The 20,206-nt window shown below is 41.6% G+C and overlaps 1 protein-coding gene across 1 annotated transcript in view; it reads right to left on the reverse strand.

Annotated features, from left to right (window-relative positions):
• LOC137290350 (AP-1 complex subunit mu-1) overlaps positions 1–20,206 on the reverse strand; it is a 190,511-nt gene continuing 170,305 nt past the window's right edge. The window contains exon 12 of the mRNA XM_067821205.1: positions 1–15. The gene's annotated coding sequence lies outside the window, so the exon portion shown is untranslated. The remainder of the gene's footprint in view (positions 16–20,206) is intronic.

Consider the following 20,206-nt stretch of genomic DNA (forward strand, 5'->3'; position numbering starts at 1 on the left):
TGGACTTCACACATTGTGAACAAGAGAGGAATCGAACCCGGGCTTTCAGCGTGACCAGCCAACGATTCAACCACCAGGCTACACCACTGCCCAGCACCTCAAATGGATTCGAATACATGCGAGTAGGTAGTTTTCGTGAGACAAGACGGTTATGTGGCTGATCTGCAAATAGCCGACACTGTGCACGCAATTGCCACGCAGGTCAAAATAAGGTCAATCAATGTGGACAGCTCAGGGGGGCTATAATCACGCCATGCTTGTTTTCATCGAGACAGTTCGAGGAAATCAACACTCTCAATACATTGAATTTTTATCCATATTACACCTTGATTCACGTTTCGAGCCACAAATCGGCATAGGTCATTCGTTAATGTTGTAAATATTCACTGTTAGGAAAACCTTTTTTTATCACCATCACTCTCGTCTGTTTAAAAGGTGATAATTTTTGTGCATCATTTCTTAATGGAATTCAAAGTTCATTCTTGTCTTTATTTACTTTAAAATAGTACAATCATATTTACATCATTTTCATTTTAAAAGTGGTACTGATGTATACTGCCGTGCGATTGCAGGAATGTTGCTAAAAGGGGTGTAAAGCCACACTCACTCACTCACTCACTCACTCAATCACTCATATGAAATACTTTTTAATAGTTACTTATTTTATTGATTACGCTATCACCGATTTCCCGTGCTACCTATGACATTGCCAGATGTCTCTATTAAATGTTCCCATGATGCCTAATATATTCCTCAAATAGCTACAAATGAACAAATCATGAAAAACTGTAATTTGCATAAACATTAATATTTCAAGATACATTCTATACTCTGGTGGTTCATGAAATAATGTTGTCTGTAAAACTGAAAAATGAGATGGTGTTGTTCACGTTGCAAGAACTGTTACATTGCGATGACTTGCTGGGTTGTAATCTTACTCACAGATATCTGGCCACGACAGTTCATTTAAGTCACTTGCCTGTCAATACTGACAGTGTACTAAGGAATGTAATGTCATTATTAATGTGCACTCACTACAATAGCTAAAAAAAATCGTGTGCGTGGCTTTCCAGTGGACCAAAAACTACTCCCCTACTACATGGTGGTGGTCTGGGGGTAATCAAGTCGGGACCAGACAATCCAGTGATCAGCCACAGGCAAACTGAAGCGCAAATGGGGTTGCGCAGGATAGAGAAAATGACCAGTTTTCTTACATTGGCGATAAGCGAGTAAAGGTTGGCAACCCACTTTCCTCGCTTCGGTTCGAAAAATATTTTTCATGTCAAAATAAAATACCGCCATCATCAGAGGTATACACCCAGTTCTTCACTGGGTTGTGCTCTCACATTCCCAACGACGTGTTGAACAATTACTCACGTTCTTCGCCTCAATTCCCCCTTCCAGCTTCCGGATCAACGCAATGAAGGAACAGGAAATGTATCATTCCATATGGAATACTTACAGTTACCTCCCCTGTTTCATTCGCCCATTACGCGAGAAGTGTTTTATGTAGAATATATGTTACGAAACTTCTAACAATAACGACGACAGATAAGACAAATAAACTCCAGCAGGTTCATGATAAAATTAAGCATTAAGGTATTTCTTCTTAATTTCTGCTCATTCTTGTTCCATCACTTCGTTCAACCGGAAGCTGGCAGGGGTAATGGAGGCGAAGAACGATCTGAATACCACAAGTGGCGCTTAAAATTTTGAATGAAAATTATTTCCTGTTAGTAATTATTTATCACTGGGTAGGAAATCTGAGAGCACAACCAAATGAGGAAATGGGAGTGTACCTGTGATGGTGGCGATATTTTATGTTGAAATGAAAACTAATTTTTAGATCCGAAGCGAGGGAAGTACGTTGCCAACCTTTGCTCGCTTCAGTCACGTATAAGTGGACCTTTCATATTCTCTGTGCTGCGCAACCCACTTGCGCTACAGTTTTTCCTGTGGATCAGCGGCATGAGAAACCATCCGAGCAATTGGGAATCGAAGACATCAGTCAGCGAACTTGACCACCCGATCCCGTTAGTCGTCTCTTGCGACAAGCATGGGTTATTGAAGGCCAATATTCTAACTAGGACCCTCATCTATACTCCCCTACTGAAAACAGACCTTCCGCGGCCATGAGTGTGAAGCGAACATTGCGTGTACTCTGTGATACTAGTGACAAACCTTTCGCAGTGCTCGCTCTGTGGTCACCATCACTCGGTACATTTGTAAGAAATCTGCCATGGTTGCGTTTTTGACGCCAAATGCTCGCTCCACGAACACGGTCGCAGTCATTACTACGTTGCCCAAAATTAGCTCCACGGTCGCGAACGTTAGTAGTACTGAATTATTGTTGTACATAATGGTATTAGAGTTGCATTAACATCACATTCATGTCGTCTTTGAAAAACCTTCAGCGAGGAAAGCCACATGGATCAAGCAAATGCGTTTTGCTTTGCGTTTGTCGTGTGTAATATGTACAATACATCACGGATGGGTACTTACGCTCAGCAGTTTATGCCATTCATTTTTTCTTCAAATTAATCAAATGCGTTAGTTTGAAGAATGGTAAACGGGGACGTATTTATTTGGTCTACAGACTAGCGATACATCACGTCGTTAGCCAGATGCCCCGTAAAATGATCATCAGCAACGCAAGCTCGTGGAAAGTGAGTTTAGTTTTACTGTACGGCGGTCTGTAAATAATCCAGACCAGACCTGGACGTGGTAAGAGTTGACTAACAGGATCATTGCTAGCGGACCTGACTGATGCATGCCATCAAATTTAAGTAGCTCGATGTCGATGTCGCCAATCACTGGATTGTCTGGTCCATATTTTGCATACCGCCGTAATAAAGCTGAAATACTTCCCAGCTCTCTGTTAAACACCATGTTAACATCACTCACTCACTCACGTAGCCGCCCTATCAATCAACCACTGTCTCAGTAAGTTGTACACAGAAAACACGTCCGTATTCTCTTACTTAGTCACTGAAAAATCACTTATTAACCCTCAACACTTTCTATTTTTCAAATGATCTCTTCACGAAAACCTTAACGGAAATCTGGAGTACTTTAAGGGGTGCTTCTTACAGCCAGTACACATTTATACTCTAACCATAATAGTTTATAGCCACTATTTATCACAACACTTCTCTTAAAAAATACTTCGTTTCTATCAGTAATACTAACACGTCTCGTGGAAGCTACCATATAATTTGTTTACATTTGTTACGTATTTGGATTATAATGTTAAATTAAAATGTTCGAAGGAATTAATGCAACGCTGCATTAAATCGACCCTCGAACCTTCGACCGGCCGAACTTTGTATCAAGCGAACACTGTCGAGTTACCTCCCTTGACGCGCTCTTTACGAATTTCTTGCGATTCGAGAAGCGTTTGGCAAAGATCGACAACACTGCTTGCGACAGTTTTCGATGTACGGAGCAATCGGTTTACATTCCATACATGACAAGTGTTCTCCGTTTGGAAGCTGTTGTGATGGTAGTTTCAATTATCTATTTAAGGTATAATTTCAAGCGTAAGGGATAGTATGTCTTTTTTCAATCTATACGAAGCTAAAGTGAGTGCATATGTCCTAAGGCCAAAATATTGTCGAAAATGTGAGACATTGTGCCTTTAAGTTGATGCATCAGTAGTTGGCGAGTTTTCCCTCCTCGGTCCTCATGTCGTGTTTTTAGATAAGCGTATTGGTGCCATCGCTCCGCCTCTGCGACATACCCCACAAGCCACACACAGTGACAGTCACTCAAAGGACAATCTTCGTGGGTCAGAACAACATCTGCTTACCATATAAACAGCTACATTAACTGTAATCATTTCGTAATTATTTCGTAAATACCTCACACGTGTACAAGGTGACAAGACTGGACGACTAACGATGTGTTAATTAGGGCTGCTCTGAATGGTTTTTGCTGTCGGTTAACAATGTCGACCGAATGCAAATCCCGACATCTACAAAGGGTGACAAGTAAGTGAAACAAACATGTGCCTCATTACCACGGTCTGTAGCAGGTCTGTGGTTGCAATGGGGGGTGTGTGTACGTGCGTGCATGCGTGTGTGTGTGAGCGCGCATGTGTGCTAATGGTTAAAGCGTCCCATGTCTCGACGAAGACCCGAGTTCGAGTCAATTCTAGCGTCCCCCGTCGTAATAGTGCAAAAAGTATTGCTAAAAGCGGCGTAAAACTGAACTCACTCAACCATTCCTGATGTCCCATGCCTTGATATTACTGGAATATGGGCTGAAGCAGCCTACAGTGAGCATGCGAGCTCACTCTCTATTTCATTATCACCACGCTCAGTAGTTCAAAAACAGGACCACCCCCGGGGTGTACTGGGCACCATTAATGACTCCCTGGCACGATGAAAGTCAGTATTAGAGAATTGTTTCATACGCACTGAACGAGTGAAAACGAATGTAAACACGTTCGAGATTAGTGTTCGATCGAAATCCGCTGGGAATTAAAGAAATCGATACTGTAAGTAATACATACGAAACGCCCTCGTGGTATGGTTGGGGATAATATAACATGCATATGAACTCGATGTTTTGGACCCCAACCGTTCCGCTTCATCGTTCTCTCACTGTGCTGTTACTTATTCGTAAATTGTAACAATTAATTGATTGCTTTCAGCTTAATGAAATATTGACAGATACCTTAATCAACTTTCAAAATATTTATGTAAAAAATAACTGACTGTAACTGAAGTCCATCTACGTTTGCAGAGAACGTCGATAATTCACGTCATGCAATCGGAAAACAGCGGGTGTGTACGTACCTATCTCGGACTTGATCAATACAGAAGACCTGTAGGTTTCAACCGTCCATTTCAAACGGACTATACGTGGTTCATACTCTAACACTACCAGGCAAATAATTGAATCACCGGTTCATTAATCATAATGTAACCCCTACTTTAATCCAGAAGCCACGTTGATATTGATTGAAGCAGTCCTTTAATTAAACAGTACAGTTGTCACTGGGATCTCGTACGAGGCGGTTAGGGTTGGATAACCGAGATAAGAATGATACAAACGGGCTGATCCGAATGTCCTGCCTTTCTAACCGAGAGCAGTTACCAGTTCGCCATGAGGCCAACTACCAGCGGGGTTTGCGCGATACGTGAAGCGTCAGCCGATTGAGTATAAAAGTGTTCCCCACGCCGAGGTATGCTATAAGACGGCGTAAGCTGGTGTGGCTGACATCGGTGAGGTTTCTGAGAGTAAACAATGTTAGAGCGACTGTTCATATAGAAACGCGGACCAGGTAGGAGTGAAAAATCAGTGACGGTGATATGCACTGGCAAGCGATGACAAGAACGACATTGTGCTGATGTGTGGTGTAGTTGACGGAGCTGGGATATAATCAGGTGATAATGGAAAGCGTTGGGACTGGTGCCACGTCTTGTGAGATTCAGGGCAGAGATATTCCAACTGGTTCGTCGGACTTTCAGCGGGTGCTTCACCAGCTGCACATTCACGAGACTTGGCGAGACGCAGCGGGACGCACGGTGGGGAAGGATGTTCGGAAGGAAATGAACTCGAATAAGAAGGAGAAGAATAAAAAGGATGACAGAAACAGCGCAACCAGGGAACGGACAAACAGTTTTACAAAACTCAAACGTTTTCTAAATATTAGCTCAAAAGTGACATCGCCCGATGACACCGACAAGGAAGAACGGGCACCTGCAGGGGGACATGGTGAAACACGTAGTCACAGACGAGCGCATGCATCTGACTATAAAGACGAACATGGAAGTACCCATGGTCATGGTCATGGACACGATCATAAACGTGCACATGGACATAATTCCAACGGGAAGACGTCTCCCCATTCAACGTCCACCCCACCCCACAGTCCTCAATCCCCTAAGTCCCCAGGGGTCATACGGGCCCAGTTAGAGGTCAAGGACGAAGGTTTCAGGGAGAGGTCTCACAGTGATACGTCGGCAATGAAACCTCGACGGAAAAAGGCGACGCTGGCCATCGCTGAACAAACGACTCAGCTTGACCATTTACATGTGCATTGGCCGGACGAACATCAGGGGGAGAAACTGGCCACTACCCTGCGTCCGAGATCATTCTCCCATGGGTCTGCGGAGAGGGCTGCTAAACCAATACTGAAGAAATCCTCTTCAAGGACAGTGTATTATTAAACGACAAACTGACGTGGTTACAATATTGCCTTATTTTAATAACGCCTTGTGTCGAATGATGACGGATTATAGGAAGAGTCTCTCAGGTACTCGAAGAATTGTTTAAGTTCGTGTTTCGGATGTAACGAACTTCGACGTGCTCTGTGATAATCATACTGCAAAGATACACAAACTGAAAATGTTACCGTGAATGTGTATCTGCATGTTCGGATATGTGTTAGGATATTGATGGCGAGTCTTTTCGACTGCAGCAGGTATGTTCAAGAAGTGTTAATCAGGGCAATATTCAAATAACAATCATCGGACATTTCCCCGACTGTCTCTTCATACATTTCCTGCTATTTCTCTGATATGTTGATCTGTTTATGTTGACAAATGTACATGATTAAATGCAATTTGTTGTATATTCTGCTATGTTTTCTTTATATCGTTATGAAAAGCATTAGGGAGACGAGCCATCATGATTAATAGCTGTGTCAGTTTGAAATTTTAAATAATTCAATTTCTATCGATTTACGTGTGTTAACAAGCAGTGCTTCACTGCAGAAATTGATCTAAACTCTTTCGAAAGGCTACTTTCACGCAGTGTAAACACTCTGCAGGAGTCGAAGATCAATACACTTTATTACAGCCAATATAAGTCGCATCCTTCAAATCCTCATTGGTAGAGGGGCGGTGCGGTAGCGTAATGGTTAAACGTCCGCTCATCACGCTGAAGACCCGGGTTCTATTCCCAACATGGATACAATGTGTGAAGCCCAGTTTTGGTGTCCCCCACCGAGATATGAAATATTGGTAAATCGGCGTAAAACCATACTCACTCACTCGCTCCACCCTAGTTAAAGCCAGACTGGTCCTTTAGCCCCTTTTTCACTGGCGTACTGATTGGCGTTCCAATTTTAGACATCTCGAAATTTACAAACGTTTCCAATATATATTTAAAGGGTGAGAATATATTTATAATTGTCAGATTAGTCCTTTTCAATCAAACTCATAGATTTAAAGCATTTCGTCTGTTCGGACTCGTGCTGAAATCCTTACGTGACCACGTCTTATGTTTTGGGTTATACAGGGATAATATTCCAGTGTATATTTACATAATGAGAATGTTCTTTTTCTATTTTAAGGTTAGTCATTTTTATCAAGTTTTAGATTTAAAGTATTTTCGTCAGAACAAAACCACACACTGTTTGGAGTCAATAGCAGCGTGATCACGCGTAACGTTTTGGGTTAGACGGGGAGATAAACCGTGGGTATCATAAGACTGTGTATCAGTGTGAGTGTGTATCATTAACGAATTTTAAATCGGAACTGAAATTAATTCAGGATTCCTGATTTGTGGAGCCCGCGACTACTTAAGATAAATATTGAATAAAACGCCCAACTGAAATGAACTTACTGTTCGTGACAGGTCTTTCCGACATTGTAGAATGTTTTATTGTTAGAAGTTACTCTTAATATTAGGGCACTTATCAGCTGTTGATTGAATACGTGGGGTGAAGTCTGTCTTCATACGCAGCTGCAATCCACAGCAGGGCAGGTAATACACGATCAGTTATGAGGAGCCTACGAGCGCGACATAGGGCATTTAATCCAGGTACTTTTACTGAGATGAATCGGGGAAACATCGGATCCTAACACACTGAATCGGTCCAAGTCTGCAAAGCAAGCTGCGGTGAAAGGAATATTTGTTTTCCTTTATATTCCGGACATTAGTCAATCCAGTCACTTGTCATACCGACCATCCGTCTTAACGAGGTTGTACATTGTGCAGTGTTTTAGTGACCATTAGTAATGTGCTACTACTGTATGGATAGTGCCAAGCTCCTCAAACACATTGGTGTAAATGGTAAATGACATATGGTGTAGGTCTCTTGTCATTCCTACCATCCATATTAACGAGTTTATACAGTACACAGTGTTCTAGTAAGGTTCCAGTGTTGTGTGGATAGTGCCCACCTCCTCATTCAAACGCTAATAGGCCATTAACCTGACGGTGATAGTGTTATTACGGTAAACCGTTTCGGCTTTCGAAAATTCGAGTAATTGCGATAAATCTAGATTAACCAAGGCATTGTTCGAACCTGAAGCGTTATTCACTGTATGTATGTCATGTGATATGTATATCGTACAAACTGAACACTGATTGTTTGTATATAGGTAAATCAATATTTACATGGAACAATTGTAAATACCTTTAGAGCAAAGGTTCCACGTAGATCAATGATACTGTTTGTAAGGACCATAAAGATACTATATGAGGAACACAAACGGACCATGAAACTACATTCTTAAACGTGTAGGCATTCGTTCGGAATTTCTACTGCATTTGAACAAATTCTGAGTAACGTAAGGATTTGCTTCTTTCGCCTTTTGAAATGACCGTATTCAAGTGCATGGATTCCAAACTGACTCTGTATCACAGATACAATTCCTCATTAGACTTGTACCATAAGTATCCATGTTTTGTCAGATGAAAAGTTTACTCGCCCTTGCATGTGTTTGGGACTCGGGTGGGAAAATATGTGACAGCGATTCATAAACAGTATATTTTTCAATACAGAGAATTCGTACAATGGACTGACTCTACCATCTAGAAGAGACTGGCAACTTATGAGTCGCTATTAATTACTTTTACATGCTTATGAAACCTCGCCATTATAATTACTTACCACTGTAAATAATGATAATCATATTGTATTACACCGAAGTTGTTAACATAATGTCATGTTATATACCTGTTCGGCTAACCTGTCCATGAGCCCTGATATTAAGTATTTTTATCGTACATCCTGTTTTCAAGAACATTGCTATCTCACGTCCACACAAATGACACCGGTAAATCACAAGATTACCCGACACTGATGTGACCTTTTCGTCCGCATTTGGACCGCTATGTGATAAGTCGTAATATGGCGGCAGTTCCTCTTCAGTCTGATCTCAATACCGATGAACGGTTTGCTGGTAAAACCTGTAGCCTTTTTATTTCATGAAAAATACTAAAACAATATCTTATTTTCACAAATCAAATTTAACACGATGATGTAATCATTTAAATCATGATAAGCCATGTCATATTAACCGCCATGCTTTAGGTTTGCTTTTCGTATTGTCGTAAGTTATTGCTGCCTGTCGGTGAGTCGTCATTTCGAGTGCTGATACATGTTGCAAGTAGAGTTTGGCTAACAAATAATTACATGTACTACTGATTATATCTGACAGTTTCAGCTGCAAAGCATGTCCATATTTACCTTAACTAGCATGCCTGTTGTGATGGCATGGCGGATAAGTTTTTGAGCCAAACTTCACGGAGCGATAAGATATAGAAAATAAAGAGAGTTCAACGTCTTGATTAAACAAGCACCTGCTATGTGAGATGGCGCCCAGTGTGGCAGTTACTGGGGCTCGTTTTGATGTTAAGGTATGTTCTGAGAAATGGGTCAGCATGTCAGTAGAGACACTCTCCCATGTTCTACTAAAGCCGTTGGCTCCACACCTGTAAATGTTATTGACCGTCTGAAAATAACGGAACGTGTGTTGTGGCACATTTCAGACCACACGGCGTACTCAAGGCGCTACATTATTAAGATCCTGTCAAAAAATCACAGTACCCTCCATTTAAATTCCCATTTCCCCAGGAATTCTGCAATCCATGCTGCCTAAAAGGTAAACACATAATAGCATTTCATACAGGTGGCACCTGGTGCCCCTTTTTATTGGTACCCCTTATACACGTAGCGCACATACCCAGCCATACAAGGACATGCTCAATGCGATGGTATTTCCCTCCCCCCCTCCCCCCCCTCGATCACTGTATGTGCATCTCATCGGCACATGATATTATCAATCTCAACTCCCTGGGGATCATACAACTCTTGCAGCCACTAGGCTCAGCGAGTTATTGCGACTTTCTCATACTAATGAGGTACTTGTTCACTGTTGGGTGGACTTGGACACAAAGTCACAGCACTTCGTCCAAGTTTACTGTTCAACAACTATGTGTTGGCACAAATTCATGTGACCACCACCTGGTCACGTACCAACGGATTCGTGGGTTCTTTTAAGAGCACATGGTTGTGTACTGTACACTAGCGGGGTGGTGACAACGTTGAAAGTGTCTGCACACAAAGCTGACACCAAGGTCTTCACATCCGGTCACAGGTGGGCTCGATCCAAGCAGCACAACCTCCCTCGATCACAAACATTGCGTCATAACCAGCCCGCCCACCATGCACCATGAGAGATTGTATAGGGAATATAAACCAAATAACGAATATTTTTATACACTCTTAACTTTACCCATTACTTGTGTCTCCCGCGGTGATATTGTTGGAATATTGCTAAATGCGGCGTAAAACTAAACTCACTCAACAGACCCATCACCACAATCCTCACCACATAAATAGTAAGCGTTCATGTTAATTCCATTCACTAGTCCCGATGACGAATATCGAAAAATACCGACTGAATGTTGTTAAGTAGTTGAAAGAAATGTGACCTTCACATTCACGTCAGTGGTTATGGGCGTAATGTTGGTAGCTCTTGTCACGAATGTATCTTGACCTGCTAAAAAACCCACCGTAGATTTTATTAATTTCACAGTTCATGTTATGTCTAAAAACAATTTAATGGCTCTTCAGAGGTAACCTGAGTTTTACTGATAGCAGGGCTAATAAAGACCAAGAGGGTCTAACGCTTAATTTTATGTCATTGCCTTGAAGGCAATATCCTAAGACAATCTTCAAATAGCTCTGAATTTTAGAATAGAAGGCTTCAAAAATGATCCAAACACTGAACACGATATCAGTATTTTCGTTACCAGGGGCTATGAGTTTGGAATCCTACACAAATCCTTGTTTTTTTTCATTTTAGGAAAATTCTAGTTCCGTTTTGATCTTGTTTATTCTTTCTAAAATTTCCAGAAATGTTCCTAGAAAGAAACATCAATTTACTTCAGTATAAGGCCGGACTGGTCACATTTCTATGGTTTTCACACACTGTACCCAAGTGGGGAATCGAACCAGTCGTGATGAGCAAACACTTTAATCACCAGGATAATCCACAACCCCTCAGTTTAACAGATACACGCTGGGAACGGTGCAATAGAATTCCGGAATAAACAGTGTCCAAATCAGCAAGGTTTCACTATTCATAAAAAGTGTCTTTATCTATGTAATGGCATCTGTAACCGGTATGCTGGAAGTGAGCCGAAGTGTTTGCCATATCCAGCTTGGCTCATTATGCTTTCTAGCGTCACATGGGCGGTGGCGTAGCCCAGTGGTTAAAGCGTGCGCTCCGTCACGCCGAAGACCCGGGTCCCATTCCCAAATTAAATACAATGTGTGAAGCCTATTGCTGTCGTCTCACTCCGTGATATTGCTGGAATATTGCTAAAAGTGGTTTAACACTAAACTGACTGACTCACTCGTGCTGACCTAATTTCAGACCCATCAACCAATATTAAGTGAATAACGCTACTATTGTTTACTGTTATCGTGGAAACCGAACTATCAAAGCGCTTTAATCAAACTGTAATCATCCCCCAGAAGGGATGGACGCGTTAGTGTCAGGCTGATTAAATTCTTGTTTTCTGAAGCTGAGTGAACGATTTTCCCCCAAAGACTCATCTATCACAGATGCACACGCCGTTTCAACAATAATCCTCCTAGTTTATTTGATAACCTCTGGAGTGTTAGGCGTGTTACGTACATGCCTGATGTATGGTATTTTTCCAATTAAATTCTCTCCTGCATATAACTGAAAACCAGGACCAAGATAAGAGCTGTTTTTGCCCAATTCAATTTTCGATTTAAACTAAAGGGCGTCACGTAAAGCGCACTGCATCCGTGCAGTTGCAGCATTCATATGTCTATGTGTCAGTGGAAAAATAGGTTTTTGCTAGACGTAAAAAAGATGACAAACATACATAAGCTGTATTACATTCTAATATGAAAACGGCTGTTTTTCGATCTCGATTTGATTTGACGATTTTAGACAAAGTAAGGAACATTCTGATAATCGCTGCAGCAGTGGGGTGGCCACGTGGTCAAAGCGTCCGTTCGTCATTCTTAAGAGCTGGGTTCGATTCTTTTCCTGGGCATAATGAGTGGAGCCCATTTCTGGTATCCTCCGTCGTGATATTGCTGGGATATTGCTAAAAGCGGCGTAAAACCATACTCACTCACTTGCTCATTCCGATAAAGGCTGGCTCCGGTCTGCGGGAGTTGTTGACGTCATGTACCTACGTTTGTTTACTGGTTTCTGATAGACACTCCGTCTACAATTGAAGGCCTATTGTTAGACAAATCTTAAGAACACGTAACAGCCGCCCATGTCGTTATGAAGGCCAGTGATATATTTCAACATCAGATCAAATTTCATGAAATTTGTAAAGATTTTGCTGGTTCTGATGCATGCTGTGTAAACCGATTCCACTGAAAACGGAAAAAGGGAATGCTCTTATGAACGCCATCGTAAAAGAGTACTTCACGTCATTCAACACATGTAGGAAACGTCATCTCATCAAACAATCTGGAGAGTCCTCGCTGGAAAACGTTGGACAATTTAGCAGTGAACCCCAGGGCTTACTATTGATTTGGGTGAGGACGTTGCTGTACACGTTGCTGGCCACCAGTATCATTAGTCTAAATCATTACACCAGGGCGGGGGATTCGCGTTGGACATCGGTGCCGTAGATACGTGAGTGATGACAATAAACGAGAAAATCTTGCATAAGCCAACCGTGGAGAAGATGATGGTGTACGACATGTCTGTGAATGGGACGACAGCCTACGAGATGTCAGTGTTCGTGAACGAGAAGATGGTGATGTAGACGACGTGAACTGAATGACCTTGGACTGATGTCAGGGGACTAGTCGACTTGAACTGACGGCCGTGAACGGGTTGTCCGTGAACCGTGATGACGGAAGTGGTGTACAAGATGTTCATGAATTGGACGACAGCCTACGAGATGACTGTTCGTGGACGTGTAGACGATGAACAGTACGACGTGAAATAACGCCCGTGAACGACATGACCGTGAACGACATGACCGTGAACGACATGACCGTGAACAAAATATTCCTGAATGAACAAAGTCATTCAGCTACCCAGAGAATACAATGTATTGAAGAATTAATAAAATTGTCAAATACAAAGGCATCGGCAAGTTGACAATAATAGTCATTGTAAAAGATTCCCTTGGTTGATCCAAGCCCATCACGAACTTGCCAATCCCATCGTTGTTGCACAGTGACTATTTAAACCACAATAACGTTCAAAACTTTATATTTGCCCACTCCTGTGTTGAAATAGGACCGTTTCTTGATTTCTAACTTATTTTTTTAACTTTTGCCATGATTGATTCCAAAGGGTTGGGTTGCAATGTGACGTGGGCGTGGCATACCGAAATAAAGCGACACGTGGACCTAGTCATCCTATCACATTGATTGCACTGTGCAGCTGATTCAAACTGCTCCCGTTGTCAGCAGAGACTATGAAGGCCAACAGATGGCAATTTAATCAACAGTATGACATCCATGTGTTGTGCATGTATTGCTCAGCATGATGGACAGATGGTGAGAAATTGTCCGAAATTAGGATAACTGCTTATCACTATCACAATGCCCTCATTCCCTTTCGTCAGTATTGGAGAATATATCGTGAAATCAGTCATAGAAATATGATTACAGTGTGTTTTTCTGTCAGTCTCGTCAATTTTAGAAATCAAGAAGATCCGGGTTGTGCAAAGCATCCGTAACGTTAAGTCATATCGTAACTCTATAGTTCATCGTATAACAGGTTTACGAATGTCGAAGTGTTGCGAACGTTTAGTGGATCTGAACGAATTATAACAAGGAGATCTTAGCGCTAAGGCTACATTAGGCCACGGTTATGGGTATGGGATTTACGACCACTTTAGCGCTAAATTTGCTTCGTGGAACCTGTCCCTGGTCTTCAACAACCTATTCTTGTCGCAAGAGGCGACTAACGGGATCGTTGTTGATGCATGCCATCGAGCGTATCCACGTTCTTATGTCCAGAAGGGGCGATGGGGTAACCTAGTGGTTAAAGACTTCGCTCGGTACGCCGAGTGATTGAGTATAGTTTTACGCCACACTCTGCAATATTCCAGCTATATGGCGACGGTCTGTAAATAATCGAGCCTGGACCACACAGTGATCAAAAGCATGAGTATCGATCTGCACGATTGGGAACCGATGACATATGTCAACCAAGTCAACGAGCCTGACCACCCGATCCGGTTAGTCGCCCCTTACGACAAGCATGGTCGCCTCATATGGCAAGCATGGGTTCTTGAAGGCCTATTCTACCCCGGGACCTTCACAGGTCTCGTTATGCAGAAGAGCCGGGTTCGATTCGACACATGCGTGCAATGTGTGAATCCCATGGGGTCCTTCGTCCTGATATTGATGGAACATTACACGTACTAATAGCGGCGGAATACTAAAACTCCCTCACGCCAGACTTATTTTCAGCTGGAATATGTCGGAAAAAAGCAAACAATACAAAAACGTCAGTTACACTGACGTCATGAGAAATGACTATGACGTCAACCTTTGACAATAATCTCATTGTTAACCGCTGCACCCAAACATACGTTTCGCTTCACAATCAAATATCCTTTCGTTGTACTGACAAACAGCCTACAAACAGCCACGTCAATAACAATGCGCCGGCAATTTCTCGTTATCAGTTCCCTGTCAATCACGCCCGTGACGTTATCTATTGCATAACAAGCTCGTTAGTGCCTCGTGTTACAAGTGTAATTGACATGTATATACTAGTATAATGTGCACGTGTATGCCTCACACTGTGTGCAAATAAGTTGTGAACGCTACAAGACTGTTGATAAGCACTTTGGTAACAGACGACACGTCGAACATTTTACTAAAAATCGGTTAGAGATACAGCTATGACCTCATCAAACTATACATTCCGAAGAGGTCGATTTCACGACATATCAGCTGTTGCACGACAGATAAAAGTCCTTGGTGCGTCTGTTTGCTTTTAAGCATTCATCCAGATTGAAACGTCAGTATGTCAAAGACAACATGCCTCATTTTATGCCAGGCATATCACATTATGCTCTACATACATCAATAACAGTCATCAAACTTGCTTTCAAATCTTTTAATGTTACAAGTACCGTGTGGGGGATACGTCTAAAACCATTTGATATATGGCTATATATACAACAGCCAATGAACAAAGTTATTTTAATGATCAGCCCTTATGATGGATACATATGTTTAATTTGTCAAACACGACAGGCACGAGAGGTCAAGAAAATATTATATATCCACAGATCGGGCCATGGTTTACGGGAGATAGGCGTTGTGGGCGCGGGGCTACTGTTGACCTTTGAGTTGAGGATAACATGTAATATATATCGATTGCCTGTGGATTGAGGGCCATATTTACCCACGTCAATCAGTTTTATATGCGATTACAGACCGGTTGTGAATGGCACACCTAACTGAGAATTCAACATGGAGCTCACTCCATTGACATTTACAAAGAGAGCTATTCATGGGGGGTAGTTTTAGGGTAGCGTTTCAATGTTGGTGGTCAAGCTGAAACTATGTTGTTCTGGTGGCGTCAATTTATATGGAGATTGATTTATACTTGACAAAAGTTTTGTTACACTGCAGAGACAATGCTGTTCGGTGGCGATGGAAAAATGCGGCGTGTTTTCAGCTGGTAGGTAGCAGTATCTGTATCGGATGTCCTTTGTAACAACAGTACTCACTGAACGTAGAAACACGAAACTCAAATTTATGAAATGCCTTTAGGTAACAGTGAGTTTTATGCCCTTTGGGAACTCAATAGGCCCCCAGTAGCTCGTGATCTGAATCGCAAGAAGCGACAATCTTTGATTGTTGTTTAATGCCACACTCAGCAATATTCAAGCTTTATGGGGACGGTCTGTAATCAATCGAGGCTGGAACTGACAATCCAGTGATCAACAACATGAGCATCGTTCTTGGCATACGATGACATGTGTCAACCAAATCAGCAAGTCTGACCGTCCGAACCCGTTAGTCGCCTCACACTACAAGCATGGGTTACTGAAGATCAATTATAACCCGGATATTCTAGCTTAAGGCGACTATCGGGTCGGTCATTGATAATATCACAATCTGTATTTTTGTATTATTGTATTGACTTCAGACTTCAGGATTCTTTCCCAGCCGCCATAGTATAAAGGGTATCGCCCAATGTAGCGTTAAACACAAAACAAAAGAGAAATGCATCCTCTCTTCATCACAGCAGGGAACACTGAAAATAGCCCTGTTACTATGACAACAGCTGGTTATAACAGCGATAATATATATCTCATATCTGTGCCTTTTATGTAATTACATAACCGTTAATGGAACGAGGAAAAACGCCAGTACAAAAGTATGCATGATGTATTCATTTGGAGGTGGTATTTTGTTCCATAGCTAACAAGTGGAACGTCTGGAAAGTCTCTCTCACGTCTGCATATTGAAGAGAAAACAGAACTCCCCACCCCCACTACTCCAAAAAAGGGGAAAAACCCGTCAAAAAACAAAACAAAAAAAAGAAGAAAAAAAAAATCAAACCAAAACAAACAAGCAAAGAAACCCCAAACCAAAACAAAGCAAAACAAAAAAAACAAAACAACAAAAACAAAGCAAAAACAAAAACAAACCCAAAAACAACAACCCAAAACAAAAAAAACCAACCCAATAACAACAGCAAAAACAAACAAACAAACAAACCCAACAGTATGTATAACGGTCTTTTGAATCTTGCTAAATTCGGCAAACAAACAAACGTGAGGCGATAAAAGCCAAATGCTCACCGCGGTTTGTGAGTTAAAAACTGAGCTCATTCAGATACAGTATACCGAGACTGAACCTTGTTGTATCTGCTGAATGAAGAGCACAAGTCAGGGTAACACCATGTACTGGCTACTAACGTCCAGCGGTATAACCTTCCACTCTCTAGGAAGATGACCTATCCACTTCTTGTGACACAGCGAAAGCGTGATGACTGCTGTCACGATTGCCCTTTCTCCGACCTTCATAGGGTCTTGAAATTCGGTGAAGGATAATAATGAAGTTATTTCAAAGTTCGCTACTGCAAGGCCACTCATGCATTTAAAACTGCACTTGTGAAAGCATCATTCGGGAAGGTAGTTTGATGAAGGAATTATGACGTGTCCTAGATATTCGAGAATGTACACGCCCGCATTTTCAGCTTAAAAGATAACATACAGATATTCATGTCCACGAAAGAATCTAAGCGCAAAGAGTATGAACGGATGGTTATTCACTTTGTTGCATTTTGATCGCTTTCTTAAAATGACGCCGTTTTAATTACTCAAAGCGTTGTATGTAATTGTAATTTCCCTGTATGTTGAAGACGAAGAAATGAGATGACTGTTAAGGTTTCTGTGAGTGTACGTCGAGTATCAGGTGGCCACGGTATCGTGAACCAGTGTCTGTGTTCATTTGTCATCGTCAGTTTATAGGGGACTAGGCTATGAGGTGATAGAGGTTGGTGGTTACATTTATAATATCAACACCATATCAACCTACCGGGTACCCAGTCACTGCCCAGGGGTCATAGGCATATTTCACTGCTTCTTCACTCCTGAGGATTCAGCCCTACCCCACACTGAAGAACATATAACGTACTATGTAAGTTTTGCTAGCCTTTGGATGTCTATACTATACACAGGACAAGCTTCTACCTCAATATGACAAACAGACATCAAACAATAAAAGCTATCAATCTGTATGAATGAAATCTATTCTGCAATATATTTCAGTGACGTATGATATTTTTAATGACATATCCTTCTGCATGTACTGCCTGAAGCCACTAAACAGGGCTCAGGATCAGGCGTAGTATCAAAACGAGGCCGCCAGCCTCTGTCTGGCATCCCTCAACCAATGGTGTCGCTACCCCATTTACCGACGTTTTCGGTCGTATTGTCAAACCACTGACATACGCCACGAGCATATACTCAACAGCATAATAAAATGTACGTGGTGAAACAAAGTGTGCCCTTTCTAGTCGTCACGTTAACAATGATATATAAAGAACAACCGATTATCTGCACAAACTCTTTGCGCAGAGTTCGATGTCAGGAGTTGACTGTTTTTCATTACGCTAAGTGACGTTCAGTTATCATCAACAAGGGACTGCGTGGAGACTCAAATGTTTGCACACGACAGCCAATAAATATAAGCAGCTTGGGCGACAATGGTGTTTGAATTTAGCACGTTTGTGTTTCGTGATACACCATAGTTATTAAGTCAACTCGCTCAAACACGTACATTTGTTTGCGCCAGGGAAAATAGTGTCAGATTAATTGCTGAACATTTGTGTGTAGTACAGGCTCTTCAAAACGAGACGGTGTGTTTTCCCCACAGTCCTCGTTTCCATATGTGGCCCCTGTTTGTTATGGAGCGTTTATGGTAAACAGTAGGGGACATCAAAATATTCATGGTCATTACCAAGAGACAGTTACTAAATTTGTTTCAATGTTTTCAGTGAGCTGTGGAGCAGAGAGACCAGTGGCGACAGCGTGCACATCGTAATCATCTCACAGCTGTTGGGGGGGGTTCGACCCGGGTTCGATTCCCGACATGAGTACAATGTGTGAAGCCCATTTCTGTTGTACCCCCATCATGATATTTCTGGGATAAAGGTAAAAGCGGCGTAAAAATAAACTCACTCACTCACCCAATCACAATTGTCCACGTTTAACAACCAAAACAAAACTGACAAAGTGACCCAAAGTGCCTACGTCTCCACTAAGCCATCTGATATGATTTCACGGGCGTTCTGAACACTGAATATTATAAACGTTAATACACATGATAAAACATATTTTAGAGCAAGTGCAGCTCTTCAGAAAAATGTACTGGCACATCTATAAACTGTCTCTGTACTTCGGGAAAGTTGGAGTTTCAGTGGAAGAAAAGAACACGTTTTAATACCTCTGCAACATGCTATCGCATCCGTTTTAAACACCATTACCAGTATCATTTTAATATAAAGCGATGTGAGGTTTTCCGACTGTTTACCAAACATACACAGGAAATGACGACAGTAGAGAGCCATATGTTTATGAGAAACATGTCAAGAAAAATATTCAGGTTCATATCACTGAGAGGTGTATGATTCACAAACAACGAGGAGGATATTCTAAATTTCTAAGGCCTGAAAGATGGGTGTTAATGGGCTTTGGTGATATAAAAGATCTAGAAATCATAAAGGTTTAAGTGTAAACCTGCCCACATACATAACACAACTACTCTCATGAAACTGATGTCATTGTCGTGAAATATAAAGAATTGAAAAAATAAATAAATAAAAAGCTAGTGTACGGTGTTTATTTCAGTCTCGTTTTTGTTTCGTGCACATTTCATTATACCATTAAGGTCTGTTAGTCTCACTTTCAACACTCCTCCGCAAGTAAGATGTTGTTACTTCATTAATATGTTAATTATTCAGTTACAACAACCTAATGAAATAGAATCATGTACGCGGTCACCCTAACACTCACAGATATCTCGTTTGCCTTATAGGAGGGCATCGATTTGACGGCCAGATCACGATCAGCTGACGCGAAATCGACAACGGTGGGGTTAATTATCAATGGTTATCCGAGCAAGCATACTTTTTTTAGATTTAACCTTTAAAAAGTGGAGACTCTGTGTAATGGTTTATGTCATTAGTGAAGATGAAGAGGATACGAGGTTATTCCATGGTAAATTATGACAGATAAATTTCTTTATCCCTTTCTGTTAATTAGAAGTGAAGGGGGAGGCAGGACAAGGTATTGCACATCTTACCAACAGTTTCAAATTGAATGTAAAACTACTTTAGAACCCAGAAACACTACTGTGATACATGGAGTTATTCAAGCCTGTAAAACATATCGCCAGCTAAGCAAATCATGTCCACGAAAGTTGCTGACTAGGCACAGATTATTCGCAGTCGGTCTGCCTTTAAAAGCATACAGG

The sequence above is a fragment of the Haliotis asinina genome, chromosome 7 (assembly GCF_037392515.1).
Source record: "Haliotis asinina isolate JCU_RB_2024 chromosome 7, JCU_Hal_asi_v2, whole genome shotgun sequence".
NCBI classification, from domain to species: Eukaryota; Metazoa; Mollusca; class Gastropoda; order Lepetellida; family Haliotidae; genus Haliotis; species Haliotis asinina.